Below are 17944 nucleotides of genomic sequence, written 5' to 3' on the forward strand. Positions count from 1 at the left end.
ACTGGAAACAGTCCCTAACCATCGCTATCTCCTATTACCAACTTTTGGAGATATTCGCGCTAAGCGCGAATATCTCCAAAACCTAACACCTGCCCTGAGCAGTTTTAGCCATGTTATCCAATGGGAAGTGGATAACATGGCTAAAAGCATTTGCTGGATAATGCATGAATATCGCTGACTTTTCAACGATATTCATGCATTGCGGCCGTTTTTTATCGCATTTGCGGTAAACCTTGCTAATAGCAAGGTTTATGTGCGATAAAATTCGCCGAAGTGCGGCGATAATTTTTGTCTCTAAACAAGTTAGAGACAAAAATTACCGCTAGTTGTTGGTAATATGCCCCCGGGTTTTTCCTTGCAGGAATCGGGAAGCGAAAGACTAGCACTGAAATCAGTAGTCTCACGCCTGAATCGGGAGGGTTGGCATGTCTGGATACTCTACAGCTGGGGCCATAAACTACATCCGCAGGGCTAGGTGATAGCCTAGGTCCGGCCTGGACAATCGGACACAGAGGAAGAGGAGTGTCAGAGGGTGCGTTAGTGAATAGGGTGAAAGGGAGGTGTCGGGCGGGCACAGGGTGTGATTCTCAGAGAAGAGCAGCGCAGATGGGGGGAAGTATATGTCCCATGCATGAGAGAGAGAGCGGGGGTGACCAGTGCGTGGGGGAGATGCTTGCGAGGGTGGGGAGCCATGCTGAGGATCGGCGGCATGCAGAGAGTGGCCCTGGTCAAGGCATCTAAAATGGCTGCCGTGCACGACAAAATTGTGGCATTGGACAAAAACGCAAGATGGCGCAGACAATGTTTATCAATAAGGATTCATTTATAACAAAATATTTACTCGCAGTGACAAAATGGTGGTCAACACTTCCTGATTTCCATCGAATCGAACGTTAACAAACGTCACGCAGCAAAAAAAAAAAAAAAAGCTCACGCACAGAGCAGTTTTTAGCCATGTTATCCAATGGAAGGTGGATAACATGGCTAAGAGCATTTGCTGGATAATGCATGAATATCGCTGACTTTTCAGCGATATTCATGCATTGTGGCCGATGTGCGGCGATAATTTTTGTCTCTAAACAATTAAAACGAAGCACAAAATGGCGAATTCCCGTTTCGCTACCAGTTTGCGGCCCAGTTCGCGGCCCGTGAAGCGCTTCTACCGTGAAAAATCATTTTTTTTTTATTTTCCCCACGGGACCCTTTAATAACCCCAACAACATTCCTAGGGGGTCAAGAGGGGTATACCTTGCCCCCTTTCAATAAATTCCCCCTTCGTTTTTCACCTCTTCTTCTCTCTCGATCCTACCGAGAGATAAGATGGCGGCCGCTCCGGACTGTTTAGAATGTTGACAGACACCGGAGAGCCAATCAGCTTTCTGCGCGCAAAGTTCCGTTTCGCGAAAAGTAAGCGGACCGGATCGCTGCCCGGAGCGCTGTTACAGATATATATCTTGTTTTGAACGTTAATTTCTCAAAAACTACTGGAGCACATATATTGAGACCTAGCAAAGGCACATCGGGCTAACAGTCCCTACAATTTTGCCAAGTTTCGTGCAAATCCATTCAGCCGTTCGAGCTAAAAGTGAGTCCAACCGCCCTATGGAAAAATGAATGGGAAAAACGCGTTTTGGGACCCCCCTTTTTTCTCAGCCCCCCCTGACGAAACCCCACCAAATTTTCAGGGGCTGCTCAGAAACAAAATGTGCCATTTTCCTGAAAATTTCAGCCGATTCCGTCCTCAAACGCCAAAGTTATTAGACATAGAATTTTCAAAAATCCCATAGGGAATTAATCCTAACTATATATACCTACTGGCGATAGCCAGTAGGTAATATATATATATATATATATATATATATATATATATATATATATATATATATATATATATATATATATATATATATATATATATTACCTACTGGCGGTCGCCAGTAGGTATATATAGTTAGGATTTTTTCCCTATGGGATTTCTGAAAATTCTATGTCTAATAACTTTGGCGTTTGTGGATGGAATTGGCTGAAATTTTCTGGGAAATGGCACATTTTGTTTCTGAGCAGCTCCTGGAAATTTGGGGGGTGTTCGGCAAGGGGGGGCTGAGATAAAAGGGGGGTCCCAAAACACTTTTTTCCCATGTTAATTTCCATAGGGCGGTTGGCCTCACTTTTAGCCCGAACGGCTGAATGGATTTCCACCAAACTTGGCAAAATTGTAGGGACTGTTAGCCCGATGTGCCTTTGCTAGGTCTCAATATATGTGCTCCAGTGGATTTTGAGAAATTAACGTTTAAAACAAGATATATATCTGTAACAGCGCTCCGGGCAGCGATCCGGTTAGCGAACTTTTCGCGTATCGGAACTTTGCGAAGCGAAGCTGATTGGCTCTCCGGTGTCTGTCAACATTCTAAACAGTCCGGAGCGGCCGCCATCTTGTCTCTCAGTAGGATCGAGAGACAAGAGGAGGCCAAAACAAAGGGGGAAATTACCATAAGGGGGCATAGTAGATCCTCGTTTTTTTTTTTTTGCGTGGTAAGCGCCAAGTTCGCGAACCGGAAAGCGTTCTGGGCAGCGTACTATAAGGATAAAAGAATGATAGACTTTTCTAATACTGTATGTTAATTATTTGTTGTTTTTGTTGTTTTTTTTGTTTTCTTTATTTTAATTTTTTTTTTTATTTTGATTGTGTGTCATAATTCATTAAACTTTTAACATTCAATAAACATATAAAAATAAATAATGTGTCAAACAATTTTTGAATTAAGAAATTAAAATTTATTTTTCATTTTGTTTTTCAAAATTTAAAAGAAAATCTAAAAAATCGTGATCATTTTTTTCTTCATTTTTTAGTAGAAAATCTACTGCATCTACGCATTGGACAAGTTCATTATTTATTGTGTCGTCGTAGAAATCCATGTCATCTTGTGTCTCAATTTTTTCTTCTGTTTCAGTTTTCATGTTGTTTTGTTGTTCTTCCATTTTCAATTCTGAAAAATGAATTTTTAAAAAATATATCAGTACAGAAAGGGCATTGTTGGGTTTCAGTACAGATTGGCAGTTTGGTTATTTATATAGTGTTTTTTTCACAAAGAAAGGTGTCGCCTGCAATTAAGGTCTATTGCAGGGGGCCCCCTCCTTGGGCCTCCCATGGATGGTGTCAGGAGGTATAGGGGAGGGAGAAGGAGACGCACCCTCAATTGCAAGGAGACCATTCACAGGCACTGAGGGGGCCCATTGTCCAGCATTTTTGCGCACCCACAGTTTTAACTTTTAGACCACAATCAATTCTCACACCTATGAAGGTGTGAGATATGCGTGTGGATTTAAAGTTAAAACTGTGGGGGCGTCAAAATGCTGGACAATGGGGCCCCCTCAGTGCCTGTGAATGGTCTCCTTGCAAGGGGCCACTTATGTAAATTAGAGGGGGCTTCGCGCACGTTCCTTTTTAGCCTATGGTCTTGCAAATTCTTGGAATGGCTCTGCCATAACTAAAACAGAGTAGTCTATTTTTTTCTATAAGTATTACAGAGTGATAGAATATAATTCTCAGAAAATGTTTTTCTAATTAGGTTTCAGTACAGAACATACTTAAGTTTTATAAATAATATCTTAGCTTTCAAATATAAGTTGAAGTTATCAGTTGATTTTTTGTTGTGCACTTCACGAAGTAGCAGTCAAAATGGCTGTGTTTCCTTCTCTTCCTTTATATATATTCAGGTATATAACCAATCAAATGTCAGGTAATAAAAGTAGAAAATGAAAGTAACATTTTCATTGGTTGTCAATTCCAACACATCAGATGTGTTTTGTGAAGTAATTTACCTCACGGTACTTAGAGAGGTCTACAGGCTAAATGGCTAAATGAAATTTCAATCAAATTTGTGAAAATGAAAGGGATTGTTATGTAGTATGAGCTAATCTATATTTGGTGAGAGTGTCTCTAGTCATTTTTCTGTAAATTACTTTCCCACCTTTTTTTAGGACCGCTTCCCGGAAAGCGGCTCAGTTAGCGAACCTTAAGCGTCACGGGAGTCCACCATTTTGTGTTTCGGTCGCATTAAGATACAAGATGGAGGGCAAATAATGTTTAGAATGGGTAGAAGGGGTCATGGTAGACTTATCTTGACCCCCTAGGTTTTCTGAGGGTGGCTGAGGAGGCTTATATGTGCGGAAAAAAACATTTTTAAAAAAAATTCCGCGAGGTTAGCTTTCGGTTAGCGAACCGGGTAGCGGCTCGGGGAGCGTATTTTGTGGAAAATTAGTGAAAAAAGTTAGAAAAAAATAATAATTGTGAGTGATCAGATGAAGGGTAGCTCTGAGAAGAGCTTTTGGGTTTATGGTACATTTAGGTACTTATAAGTAGGTACCAATGCACAGTCTTAAATTCAGAATGAAAATTCTGTTGCCCTCATCTGAGAAGTGAACTCCATCTCCTCTGTAGATATCTTGCATGTAGTAACGCAAGTTATTGTTGTACAAGGAGCCCATTCCATGGTCTCTCATGAAAGCTGAAACAGATTTGTTTACATGCTTCCTCGCTTTCTCAATTTGTGGACAAAATTGGTTGGACCACCTCCATTTCTGTCTTTGGCATATATTGGAATATACCAAGGCAGTTTGAGGGAAAAGTGCCATTAATTGCTCAAAGGTGTCCTTTAAAAGCATTTCCAGACCTACCCCAGTGAAAGTGCCCAAATCATTACCTCCACAGTGCACAATTAACAGGTCAGGTTTTGGCAAATGCATAAAGGTTTTCACCAATGGTATCAATTGGTGACATTTTAATCCTCTTTGGCCCAACCACTTAATTTCCACATCTTGTAAATTGAGGTTAGGTAAATTTCTGTTCTCAGCATACCTTTGAGCCCAGTGGATGTAACTATGTCCAACAATCCAGACATTAAACATGGTGGGAGAAGGTTGTGCTGCAGTCAGATGAAGTGTGGTAATGAAAGGGCAGTTGAAACAGTAGGAGTTTGTAAAGAAAAAAACTGTGGATTTCCAATGCTAATGATTCATTAGCAGTGATTGGTGCATTTCCATTTCTGAAAACAGAAAGTTAGGGTGCATGGATGTGTTCTTTGAAAGATGTAATTTGAATGGTCAAGGAAGAACCATTTAATGAAAGATTGCACTGGATACGCAGGTGCACTGAGAGTTCAGAGTTCAATTGAAACATTGTTGTGTGAATTTGCAAACATGAGAGGTCTTCCAGGAGGTGGTTGCTATGGAAAAAAGGCAGAGAGGGCAGAGGGGGGGAAGGGTTTTGATTTGAAAAAAGTGAGGGAAGAGTTATGATTGGCTAATATGAGAGATATGTGAAATGAATATCTGTATTTCTGTGCTTTCAATACCTGCAGCCTCTGGAGTGCATCCTTTTTCTTCTGCTGAAGACGATTTGGTGTATTTCTGAGACTGTTTTCAAAACTCAAAAAGTATTTGCTAAGGTGAGAAAAGATTTATTTAATTTAGATAGAGAATAGTATGATTTAAGGAGAAAATGATGAAGAAAGCTGTGTTTTTAAAATGTGGCTTTGTCTCTAGTGATATACAAATAGATTTTGTTTCTTTGAGAAATTGTAATTGCATATTCGGTGTAGCATTCTGGCATGCAGTAACACAAGTTATTGTTGTACATGGAGCCCATTCCATGGTCTCTTATGTAAGCTGAAACAGATATGTTGTTTTTAAAAACGATTTTTGAAATCAATTACATTTCTGGATATGTACTGCTAGAGCTTCATAGGTTGTTTTGGGTCATATTTATAAGGCATTTGAGTGTCTTTGATGTTATTTTTTCCTTTTTAAATGGAAAGCATTCCTCATGGGGCAAGTGTCTTGTAAATACGCTCCCACCTGTGTTTGGCAAATTTAGATTTTGATTATGGGAGTTACATAGCCATGTTAATAATGTCTAAAAAATGGTGCTAGGGCATTCCAGAAAACGCTTTCATGTGTCTCAAGGACATTTTCAGTCATTTCCTCTTGAATGCAGGTATACAATTGATTTATATGCTGTGTTTAAAAACGATTTTTTGAAATCAATTACATTTCTGGATATGTACTGCTAGAGCTTCATAGGTTGTTTTGGGTCATATTTATAAGGCATATGAGTGTCTATGATGTTATTTTTCCTTTTTAAATGGAAAGCGTTCTTCATGGGGCAAGTGTCTTGTAAATACGCTCCCACCTGTGTTTGGCAAATTTAGATTTTGATTATGGGAGTTACATAGCCATGTTAATAATGTCTAAAAAATGGTGCTAGGGCATTCCAGAAAACGCTTTCATGTGTCTCAAGGACATTTTCAGTCATTTCCTCTTGAATGCAGGTATACAATTGATTTATATGCTGTGTTTAAAAACGATTTTTTGAAATCAATTACATTTCTGGATATGTACTGCTAGAGCTTCATAGGTTGTTTTGGGTCATATTTATAAGGCATATGAGTGTCTATGATGTTATTTTTCCTTTTTATATGGAAAGCGTTCTTCATGGTGCAAGTTTCTTGTAAATACGCTCCCACCTGTGCTTGGCAAATTTAGATTTTGATTATGGGAGTTACATAGCCATGTTAATAATGTCCAAAAAATGGTGCTAGGGCATTCCAGAAAACGCTTTCATGTGTCTCAAGGACATTTTCAGTCATTTCCTCTTGAATGCAGGTATACAATTGATTTATATGCTGTGTTTAAAAATGATTTTTTGAAATCAATTACATTTCTGGATATGTACTGCTAGAGCTTCATAGGTTGTTTTGGGTCATATTTATAAGGCATATGAGTGTCTATGATGTTATTTTTCCTTTTTAAATGGAAAGCGTTCTTCATGGTGCAAGTTTCTTGTAAATACGCTCCCACTTGCGGTTGGCAAATTTAGATTTTGATTATGTGAGTTACATAGCCATGTTAATAATGTCCCAAAAATGTCATGAATGATGTAATAAGAGGACATGACTTACTTCATTGGTAGGCCTTCACATGCATTATCTGCTCTGTATTCTTCAACAAGTGTAAAATTGATCTGTAACCCTGAGTAAGTCTCACCTTAAACAAACCTCAGGAGAGATCACACCTTATCGTCATCCTGAATTAATAAATAGATCTATTAAACAGTATCTCTGGTTTACTCCCTATAGCTGTCTTTCTTTTAACATTACTCTCTGTTTACTTCCCTTATACTAACTCTTCTTTTTTTAAAAAAAAAATTTTTTTGGTTCGCTTCAAGTTCGCGAACCGGGCAGCGAACCGGAAAGCGAACCAAAAGAAATAGAGCTTGCCAGAGTGCTAAACATTCTAGCAATTTTATTTGAAAGGGGAGGTAGTTCTGAAAAGAACTTTTTTTTAGGTTTTTGTTGTTTTATTTATTTATTTTTTTTCTGAACATTTTTTGTTTTTTTTGTATTTTTAGAACAGTTTTATGTTTTTTTTGTGTTTTTCATGGAGGGGAAACAACAAAAAACAGGCATTGAAAAGGGCTCAACAGGAGCAAAAAAAAAATTACTGTTTGGGTGGGTTAGGGCAATTGTGGTTTTCGTACGCAATGTTGATTAATTTCACACTCATGTTCCCACATGAGAGCAGAGCATCACAATATATGCAGGTAAACTTCATGTGTTTGAAGTTTTGCTGTATGTTTGGCACAATTTCCTGTGCCTCTCTTCCTGTCAAAGAGATAGTTGACGTTGACCTGGCCACAGGAGTTGTCGGGGGATTATCTTGCAGGTCCCTTAACTCTGCCCGGCTGTAGTTTAATGGATGCCACCTGGCCATATGGCGATGCATAGTATAGTTGCCCATACTATACTTTTTATCAGTGCCTCTAGATAATCTGTATTTGCAAATGAGGCAGGTGGCATACTTCGCATTGACCTTCTTCTCCCCTTTAGGGATTGAAAAAAATTGCCATATGAAACTTGTTTTCCTTCGGGAAACACAGGGCAACTCCTGTATAAACTGTGGTTCATCTGAGTCCTCTTCTTCTAGGTCCTCCTCTTCCTCCTCTCTGTTGGAGATGAATTGAGATGATGGTCCTCTCTTCTCATGAGGAGGTTGAGGTGGTGGTGGGGGTCCACCAGCTGAAGCAAGGATAGAAGCCATTGCTGAAATACTGGAAAATGGTCTTTCTCTCCCCAAGATGAAAGTCAGAGTGAGGAAAGAAGGAGGGGTTTTCATGATTTGGGAAAAGCAAAAGTTCTGAACCAATGAAAAGTGTTATTTTTAGGTCACATGACCTAGTCATACATCATTTGGAAACCAAAAGTGAAATGAACCAATGAAAAGTTTGATAAACAAGTCACATGACCTGTTCCGCTTACGTTACGCGGTGCGCGCCGCGTCCCGGATCGTTTCCGGTTCGCGGTCCGGAGCACTTCCGGGAGCGCTAACGCGGCGCGTCATAAGACACATTACGCGACAATGATACGTCGCGCTTCCGCGACGCGTCACAGTTGCGCTAACGAAACGTTTACCGGTTCGCGGACTAGGTCGCGGCATCAAGATGAGCTAACGGAAAGCTTCCCGGTTCGCTTACCGGAAGCGAAGGAAAAAAATATTTTAAAAAAAATGATCAATAAACATCTAAAATATATTTTGGGATTTAAAGAAGAATACATTTTACAGCTACAGATGTTAGCTTTTAAAAAACCAATGAAATTCACAGAAAAAAACATAGGTTATAGACCATATATAGTTAGGAATTTGCATTTACAAAACCTTGAAAATTCACTGAAAAAACCATAGGTTATAGACCATATATAGTTAGGGATTAGCATTTACAAAACCTTATTTTACTCGCATAAAACCATTGAAATTTCATATATAGTTAGTTGCGCTAACTATATATCGCGCACCCGCAATCCACTGCTGATGATGTCACATATTACATCATTCATGACATGGTCAGTGACATCACTGATGACATCACTGATGACAACTCAAATGACATCACTGACAACATCTCATTTGATATTACTGATCACATCACTGATGATATCATTCATGTGATAATACGATGAACCTCTTCAGACTCTAATATAACCTTAGATACAATCAGTGTAAACAGACACTCACAGACTGTCACTCATCCATGGAGTTACTCACACACCTAGTCAGTCATGCAAAGAATCAATCACACCTCCATTTCCTCAACTATACAGTTATACACACCTTACTTATTCAAACATATACTAACACACATTTACTCTCTTATACAATCCCTGATACAAGTTCACAATGATCCATACAGCCACTCACACATTCACTGGCTCTTATGCACAGTTATTTATATATGTCAACTCTCACATGTACTGTGTTTTACATATGTACTTACTTTGACATGTAGCACTGAGATATCCATTCACTCACCAATACACTCATGCACACAGTCAACCGCCCAAACAGCTGTTTCCACATGCTCTTTTGAACCCATACATCTAGTGAATCCACTGCTCACACATCTATGCACAGAGTCACACACCTCCCAGCCACCCACACACACACTCAGTGTCCCATACAAATACTTGGGCAACCAATCAATAACCCATATAGTTACTCATATAGCTACTGATCAACACATGCAGCAGTTTACAGAACAACAGACATAATGATGCACAAATTAAGACAGTTTAGTCACTAACTCATGCACTCAGTGAGACACATTTAATCACTCACTCATACAGTCAGTCATGCACCTACTAAATCCTTCATCCAGACACTTATACATCCACTCATTCTTCAATATGTAAGATATATTTTAACTTTACAGAAACATACAGTCACTGGATGATGTCATCAGTGATGTCATCAGTGATGTCACTGACCATGTCATGAATGATGTAATATGTGACATCATCAGCAGTGGATTGCGGGTGCGCGATATATAGTTAGCGCAACTAACTATATATGAAATTTCAATGGTTTTATGCGAGTAAAATAAGGTTTTGTAAATGCTAATCCCTAACTATATATGGTCTATAACCTATGGTTTTTTCAGTGAATATATATATACATATATTACATATATACATTACCTACTGGAGGTCGCCAGTAGGTATATATAGTTAGGATTTTTTCTCTATGGGACTTTTGAAAATTCTATGTCTAATAACTTTGGCGTTTGTGGACTGAATCGGCAAAATGGCACATTTTCATTCTGAGCAGCCCCTAAAAATTTGGGGGGGTTTCGTCAAGGGGGGCCGAGAAAAGAGGGGGGTCCCAAAACGCGTTTTTCCCATTCATTTATCCATAGGGCGGTTGGCCTCACTTTTAGCTCGAACGGCTGAATAGATTTCCACCAAACTTGGCAAAATTGTAGGGACTGGTAGCCCGATGTGCCTTTGCTAGGTCTCAATATATGTGCTCCAGTGGATTTTGAGAAATTAACGTTTTAAAAAACAGATATATCTGTGACAGCGTCCCGGGTAGCGCTCCGGTTCGCGTACTTTACGCGTAACGGAACTTTGCGAAGCGAAGCTGATTGGCTCTCCGGTGTCTGTCAGCATTCTAAACAGTCCGGAACGGCCGCCATCTTGTCTCTCGGTAGGATCGAGAGACAAGAGGAGGAGAAAAACGAAGGGGGAATTTAATGAAAGGGGGCAAGGTAGACCCCTCTTGATCCCCTAGGATTGATGTTGGGGTTATTAAAGGGTCCCGTGGGGCAAATAAAAAAAATTTGATTTTTCGCGGTAGAAGCGCTTCCCGGTTCGCGAACCGGTAGCGAAACGGGAATTCGCCATTTTGTGTTTCGTTTTAATTAAATTACAAGATGGAGGAAAAACAATGTGAGAAATGGGTATAAGGGGGTACGGGAGACGTATCCTGACCCCCTATGTTTTCTGAGGGTGGCTGAGGATGCTCATATATGTTGATACATGTCTTCCAGCGGCTGCGCGTGAGCGGATTTTTTTTTTTGTTGCTGCGTGACGTCTGTTAACGTTCGATTCGAAGGAAATCAGGAAGTGTTGACCGCCATTTTGTCACTGCGAGTAAATATATTGTTAAAAATAATTGTTATAAATTAATCCATATTGATAAACATTGTCTGCGCCATCTTGCCTTTTTTCCAATGCCACACTTTTGTCGTGCACAGCAGCCATTTTAGATGCCTTGACCAGACCCACTCTCTGCACGCCGCCGATCCTCAGCATGGCTCCCCACCCTCGCAAGCATCTCCCCCACGCACTTGTCACCCCCGCTCTCTCTCTCATGCATGGGCCATAAACCTCCCCCCATCTGCGCTGCTCTTCCCTGAGAATCACACCTGTGCCCGCCCGACACCTCCCTTTCACCCTATTCACTACTGCACCCTCTGACACTCCTCTTCCTCTGTGTCTGATTGTCCAGGCCGGTCCCAGGCTATCACCTAGCCCTGCGGATGTAGTTTATGGCCCCAACTGTAAAGAATCACCCCTCTTCAAAGGAGTTACAGTAGATCAAGGCCCCCACCCCATGAGATCCGTCACACCACACGCGTTCCTACTATCTGGCCTCCCCCGCCTCCCCAGGTGGAGGTTCCTCTGCTGCAGTGGGGCGCCCCTTAGCGTTTCAGTCGCCATTCAGCTGAATTTCGCCCGCTCTTGCGGCACTGTGCCTCATCCGCCATTCAGCTGAGTTGCGCCCGCTCTTGCGGCTACAGCGTCTCGCCCACCATCCAGTTGAATTGCGCCCACTCTTGCGGTGCAGCGATAGGCGGCTGCCACAGGACTCTTAAACTGGCGGCCGGCTCTTCGGATTTGGGCCTGGTCCACTAAAATGGCCCTGGGACACATTTGAACTCGGACATTTGCCTGCTAGGGCTTGGGCCCCATTCCCGAAAGCGTCCCCTCAGTCTTGAAGATTCTACAAAAGTCATCGGGGCCCCCGACTCCCGCAGGCTTCAGGTGGGGAGCGGCTGCCATGATTGCTTGCGGAATGGCCACGGCGGAGCCACGAGATGGTGGGGCTCTCATGCTGACGCCAGCTTCAGTCTGAAACATCCAGAAACATTGTAGACTACCAATTCGATGACTTCCGGTGGAGCCCCAACGTGACCCGGTAGGGAAGAACTTGCCCTCCCCTCTTTTGACTGATGGTTCTTGTTGTCTGTCCCCTCTGTTGTCATCTAACGGAACCTTTTTGGACTGCCGAGTGAGAAAAAAAAAGGTGGGGCTTTCATCATTTGGGGAAAAAAAATGTTTCAATCCAATGAAAAGTGTTATTTTTAGGTCATATGATCAAGCCTTCCATTATTAGGAAACCAAAAGTAAAATGAACCAATGAAAAGTTTTATAAACAAGTCACATGACCTGTTATGCGGCTTTGGGCTATAAAAAGCCTACAAAATCAGTTGGCCTGTGAGGCGGCGTCAGTAGCGGACCGATGTGCGAATAGGCCGAAGGCAGCACAACGCGCCGAGATCCGGATGGCACCGAGGTGGTGTCCAGCAAGTTGCACTGGTGTGGCCATCCTACAATGCTGCGCCGAAAGACGGCGTGGGGTGCCCGGGGGGGGGGGGGAGGCTTCGCGAACGGACCTCACCCGCCTCCCCAGGTGGAGGCACCTCATCTGTAGTGGGGCGCCCCTTAGCGTTTCACTCGCTGTCCAGCTGAGTTGCGCCCGCACTTGCTGCTACAGTAGGCCGAAGGCAGCACAACGCGCCGAGATCCGGATGGCACCGAGGTGGTGTCCAGCAAGTTGCCGCACCGGTGTGGCCATCCTACAATGCTGCGCCGAAAGACGGCGTGGGGTGCCCCGGGGGGGGGGGGAGGCGGCGCGAACGGGCCTCACCCGCCTCCCCAGGTGGAGGCTCCTCAGCTGCAGTGGGGCGCCCCTTGGCGTTTCACTCGCTTTCCAGCTGAGTTCCGCCTGCTCTTGCGGCACAGTGCCTCACCCGCCATCCAGCTGAGTTCCGCCCGCTCTTGCGGCACAGTGCCTCACCCGCCATCCAGCTGAGTTGCGCCCGCTCTTGCGGCTACAGCGTCTCGCCCACCATCCAGCTGAATTGCGCCCACTCTTGCGGTGCAGCGATAGGCGGCTGCAACAGGACTCTCAAAATGGAGGCCGGCTCTTTGGATTTGGGCCTGGTCCACTAAAATGGCCCTGGGACACCTTGGAACTCGGACGCTTGCCTGCTAGGGCATGGGCCCCATTCCCGAAAGCGTCCCCTCTTTTGACTGATTGTTCTTGTTGCCTATCTCTTCTGTTGTCATTTAACGGAACCTTTTTGGACTGCCGAAAGGGGTTCTGGTCCGACCGCTGGTTGGTGGAGACATTTTGACTATATCCTGGACCTGCCCGGCCTCGCCCAAAATGGCGCCGGTATAAATGGGACTCGTAACTCCTTGTTGTGTACTGGTTGCCCAACCTTGATATCACGAGATACGTATGCAGTTTTGAAGCACATGGCGGACGGGGACGAGTACTGATTGAACATTTGGACATCCCTATTGATATTAAGTTCTGATGTGTTATTGATTACTGTACTATTGAAAGTTCGAATTAACGTCACCCATGGTACTTGCCCGCAAATGTATATCTAGATAATTTTATTGTAACTGGCCCTGTCGTACTTTAATTATAAAATGTACGTCCACCGATTCCGCAACTGTTAGACACCTTAGTTCTTGCAACCTAATGGTCCGCCCGTTACGTTCTTCTACAGTGTAAATGTCCCCTCATCATATACGATTACAGTTTGCTCCGTGGCCGGCCCACGTGGTTATAGGCCCGTATTTGTATACTGACATTTTCACAATAAAGGTTTTTAAAACAAAACATGGTAGTAGTACCTAGATTGGTAAAGTTTTGAATAATAGCCACTGTTTTCGAATCAGTAAAAGGCAAGTGAAATAAAGCAGTCCGATTACATGACGGTTAAAAGGTATAATACGCAGGAAAGCAGTAAAGATAAATGGTCAAGAGCTGTTGTGTTTGCCACTCCTGCAACATAAAGTGATCGATAAGAATCCGATATTCATGCCTATCAGCGACTAAGACAGCAGGTCGAGCCTCTTTTGTTCAACGGCTCCCTCATGGGACAAAGAAACGCCCTTTTTCTCGAAATAGGAATATTTTACTTGCAGGACAGTTGTAAATTTCCCGGGAAAATACATTAGCCTGGAACATTGTTAGTGATAAACTGTAAATGCATCTGGGTCCTTTGCTTTACAAGTCAGAGTGAGAAAAAAAAAGGTGGGGCTTTCATCATTTGGGAAAAAAAAATTGTTCGAAAGCAATGAAAAGTGTTATTTTTAGGTCATATGACCAAGCCTTCCATCATTAGAAAAACAAAAGTAAAATGAACCAATGAAAAGTTTTATTAACAAGTCACATAACCTGTTATGCTTACGTTACGTGCTGCGCACTGCGCCCTGGATCGCTTCCGGGAAGCTGCGCCTCACGCACCGGAGCACTTCCGGGTGCGCTAACGCGGCGCGTCATATGACGCATTACGCGACAACGCAGGTCCAGAATATAGTCAAAATGTCTCCACCAACCAGCGGTCGGAACACAACCCCTTTCAGCAGTCCAAAAAGTTCTGTTTAATGACAACAGAAGGGACAGGCAACAAGAACCATCAGTCAAAGAGGGGAGGGCAAGTTCTTCTCTACCGGGTCACGTTGGGGCTTCACCTGAACTGATCGAATTGGTAGTCTACAGTGTTTCTGGATGTTTCAGACTGAAGCTGGCGTCAGCATGAGAGCACCACCATCTCGTGGCTACGTCGTGGCCATTCCGCGAGCAATCATGGCAGTCGCTCCCCACCGGAAGTCTACGGGTTCGGGGGTCCCGGTGACTGTTGTAGAATCTTCAAGGCTGCATGTGATGAAGCCTAAGTAAATTCATAATTATACCAGAGAAGCCTAACTCAATCCATAATTATAACAGAGAAGTTTATCTCAATCTTTAACTCTTACAGAGGGACAGTATATAACTATCAGAAAACGTTTTCCCAAAGTAACTTAAAGTGCAGAATATAGTTCCCCTTCCAAAATAACAACTTACCTTTTTCAAAGTAGTTGAAGTTTTCTGTCAAAATTCTTTCAAAATGTACCTCAGGTAGTATTAGTCAAAATGGCTGTGTTTCCCTCTCATTTTTCATATATATTCATGTACTTAACCAATCAAATGTCAGCATATAAAAGTACAACATGTAAGTAACATTTTAATTGGTTGTAAATTCCAACACTTTCATATGTGTTTTTGTCTTGTAATTTACCTCAGGATATTTAGACAGGGCTACAGCCTAAATGGCTGAATGGAATACCACCAAATTTGGGAAAATGGTAGGGACTGCTATGTAGTAGGGCCTATTCTATATTTGGTGAAAGTGTCTCCAGTGGTTTTTATTTAAATTAACTTCCCACATTTTTTGGGAGCGCTTACCGGTGTGCGGTCCGGTACGCGCACCGGGAGCGCTACGGGAGTCCGACATTTTGTGTTTCGGTACAATTGAGACACAAGATTGAGGACAAACAACGTTGGGAATGGGTAGAAGGTGGCACAGTAGACAGCCTGTGACCCCCTAGGTTTTCTGAGGGGGCATAGGAGGCCTATATAGGTCCAAAAATATATATATTTTTTTAATTTTCGCGGGGGGAGCGCCCGGTACGCGCCCCGGGGAGCGCACCGGGGAGTGCACCGGGGAGCGTACCGGGGAGCATACTTTGGTGAAAAATAGTGAAAAAAGTTAGAGTAAAATAATCATTTTGAGTGATCAGAGGTAGGGTAGCCCTGAAAAGAGCTTTTGGGTTCTGTGTGTGATTTAGGTACCTACAAGTATGTTCCAATGCACAGTCTTAAATTCAGGAGGAATATTCTATTCCCCTCATCTGAGAAGTGCACACCATCTCCTCTGTAGATATCTTACATGTTGTAACGCAAGTTATTGTTGTATATTGAACCCATTCCATAGTCTCTCATGTAAGCAGAAACAGATTTATTCACATGTTTCCGTGCTTTCTCAAATTGTGGACAAAATTGGTTGGACCAGTTCCATTTCTGTCTTTGACATATATTGGAATATACCAAGGCAGTTTGTGGAAAAAGTGTCATCAATTGAGCAAAGGTGTCCTTTAAAAACATTTCCAGTCTACCCCAGTCAAAACGCCCAAGTCATTTCCTCCACAGTGCACTATTAAGAGGTCAGGGCTTGGCAGATGCAAAAAGGTTTTCACCAATGGTATCAATTGGTGACATCTCAATCCTCTCTGTCCAATCCACTTGATTTCCACATTTGTTAAATCAAGGTTGTGAAAATTCCTGCTAGCTGCATACCTTTGAGCCCAGTGGATGTAGCTATGTCCAATAATCCAGACAGAATACATGGTGAGAGAAGGTTCTGGTGCAGTCAGATGAAGTGTGGGAATGAAATGGCAGTTGGAACAGTAGGAGTTTACAAAAAAATAATTGTGGAGTTTCACTGCTCTTGAATCACAAGCAATGATTGGTGGATTCAGATAGTTGAAAACTAAAAGTTAGGGTGCATGGTTGTGTTTTGTGAAAGAAGCAATTTGAATGGTTAAGAAAAAGTCAATTAAAGAAAGATTGCATCGGATAAGCTGGTGTATTCAGAGGTCAAACATCCTTGCTGAGTTCAATTGCAACATTGTAGAATAAACTTTTGAACCTGAGAGTTAAGTAAGGAGGGAGTTGCTATGGTAACAGATAGAAAGGGCTGAGGGGGGAAGGGTGTTGGTTTGAAAATAGTGAGGGGAGAGTTTTGATTGGTTGAAATGAGGCATATCTGTGTAGAATTAGAGAATTTCTGTGCCAGTCATGGTTGCAGTGTATGGAGTGCATACCTTTTGCTCTGCTAAAGAAAAATTGGTGTGTGTGTCTGACATTGTTCTCTAATTCCTGAAGCATTTGTAAAGGTAAGAAATGATTCATTTAATTTAGATAGAGACTTGTATGCTCTATGGAGAAGATTTGGATGCAGATTGTTTTTTTTAATGTTGTTTTGTGTCATGTTTTTTGATAATGCTTGGTTAAAACATTTTACTGCATAGAGGAATTGTCTTTCGTGAAATAGTGAAGTTTCAGTAGTGAAATTGAATGCTTGTACATAGGACCTCTGCTGTGTTTCTAAAGTATTATTTAAAAAACGATTTTGGGGTAAATGAATGGGTTTTATATTTTTGAGAAGGAATTATTAGTGTTTGCCTCATTAAATAAATATATTTGAACCTTTTACAATGATGTCACCTGCATTACCTCAGATTAGGATGCAGATTGAGCTTCTTTCTTGTTGGTTTGTGTCATGTTTTTGGATAATGCTTGGTAAATAGGTTTTGCAGCATAGAGGAAGTGCATTATATAAAGTTGAGAAGTTTCTCTAGTGACATGGCATGCTTGTACACAGGACCTGTGCTGTGTTTCTAACATGTTATGTAAAAAACGATTTTGGGGTAAATGAGTGGTTTTTATATTTTTGAGAAGGAATTAATAGTGTTTGCCTCATTAAATAAATATATTTGAACCTTTTAGAATGATGTCACCTGTGTTACCTCAGATTAGGAAGCAGATTGAGCTTCTTTCTTGTTGGTTTGTGTCATCTTGTTTGGAAATGCCTGATATCAACATATGCAAGATAGAGGAATTGTCTTTTGTGAAATAGTGAGGTTTCAGTAGTGAAATTGTATGCTTGTACATAGGACCTGTGTTGTGTTTCTTAAATGTGATGCGAAAAACGATTTTGGGGCAAATGAATGTTTTTTACATTTTTGAGAAGGAATAAATAGTGTAGATGAGGTGAGGCCTGTCCAGGGGTGTAGATGAGGTGAGGCCTATTCAGGGTTGTAGATGAGGTGAGGCTTGTACAGGGGTGCAGAGGAGGCGAGGCCTGTGTTCAAGATTGTAGTGGGAGAGAAGCCTGTCCAGGGGTGCAAAGGAGGTGAGGCCTGTGTCTAAGAATGCAGTGGGGAGAGGCTTCATGAAGTCCAGTCCACTGCATTCTTAGACACAGGTC

This window comes from Lissotriton vulgaris, chromosome 5 (genome assembly GCF_964263255.1).
Source record: "Lissotriton vulgaris chromosome 5, aLisVul1.2, whole genome shotgun sequence".
Taxonomy (NCBI): domain Eukaryota; kingdom Metazoa; phylum Chordata; class Amphibia; order Caudata; family Salamandridae; genus Lissotriton; species Lissotriton vulgaris.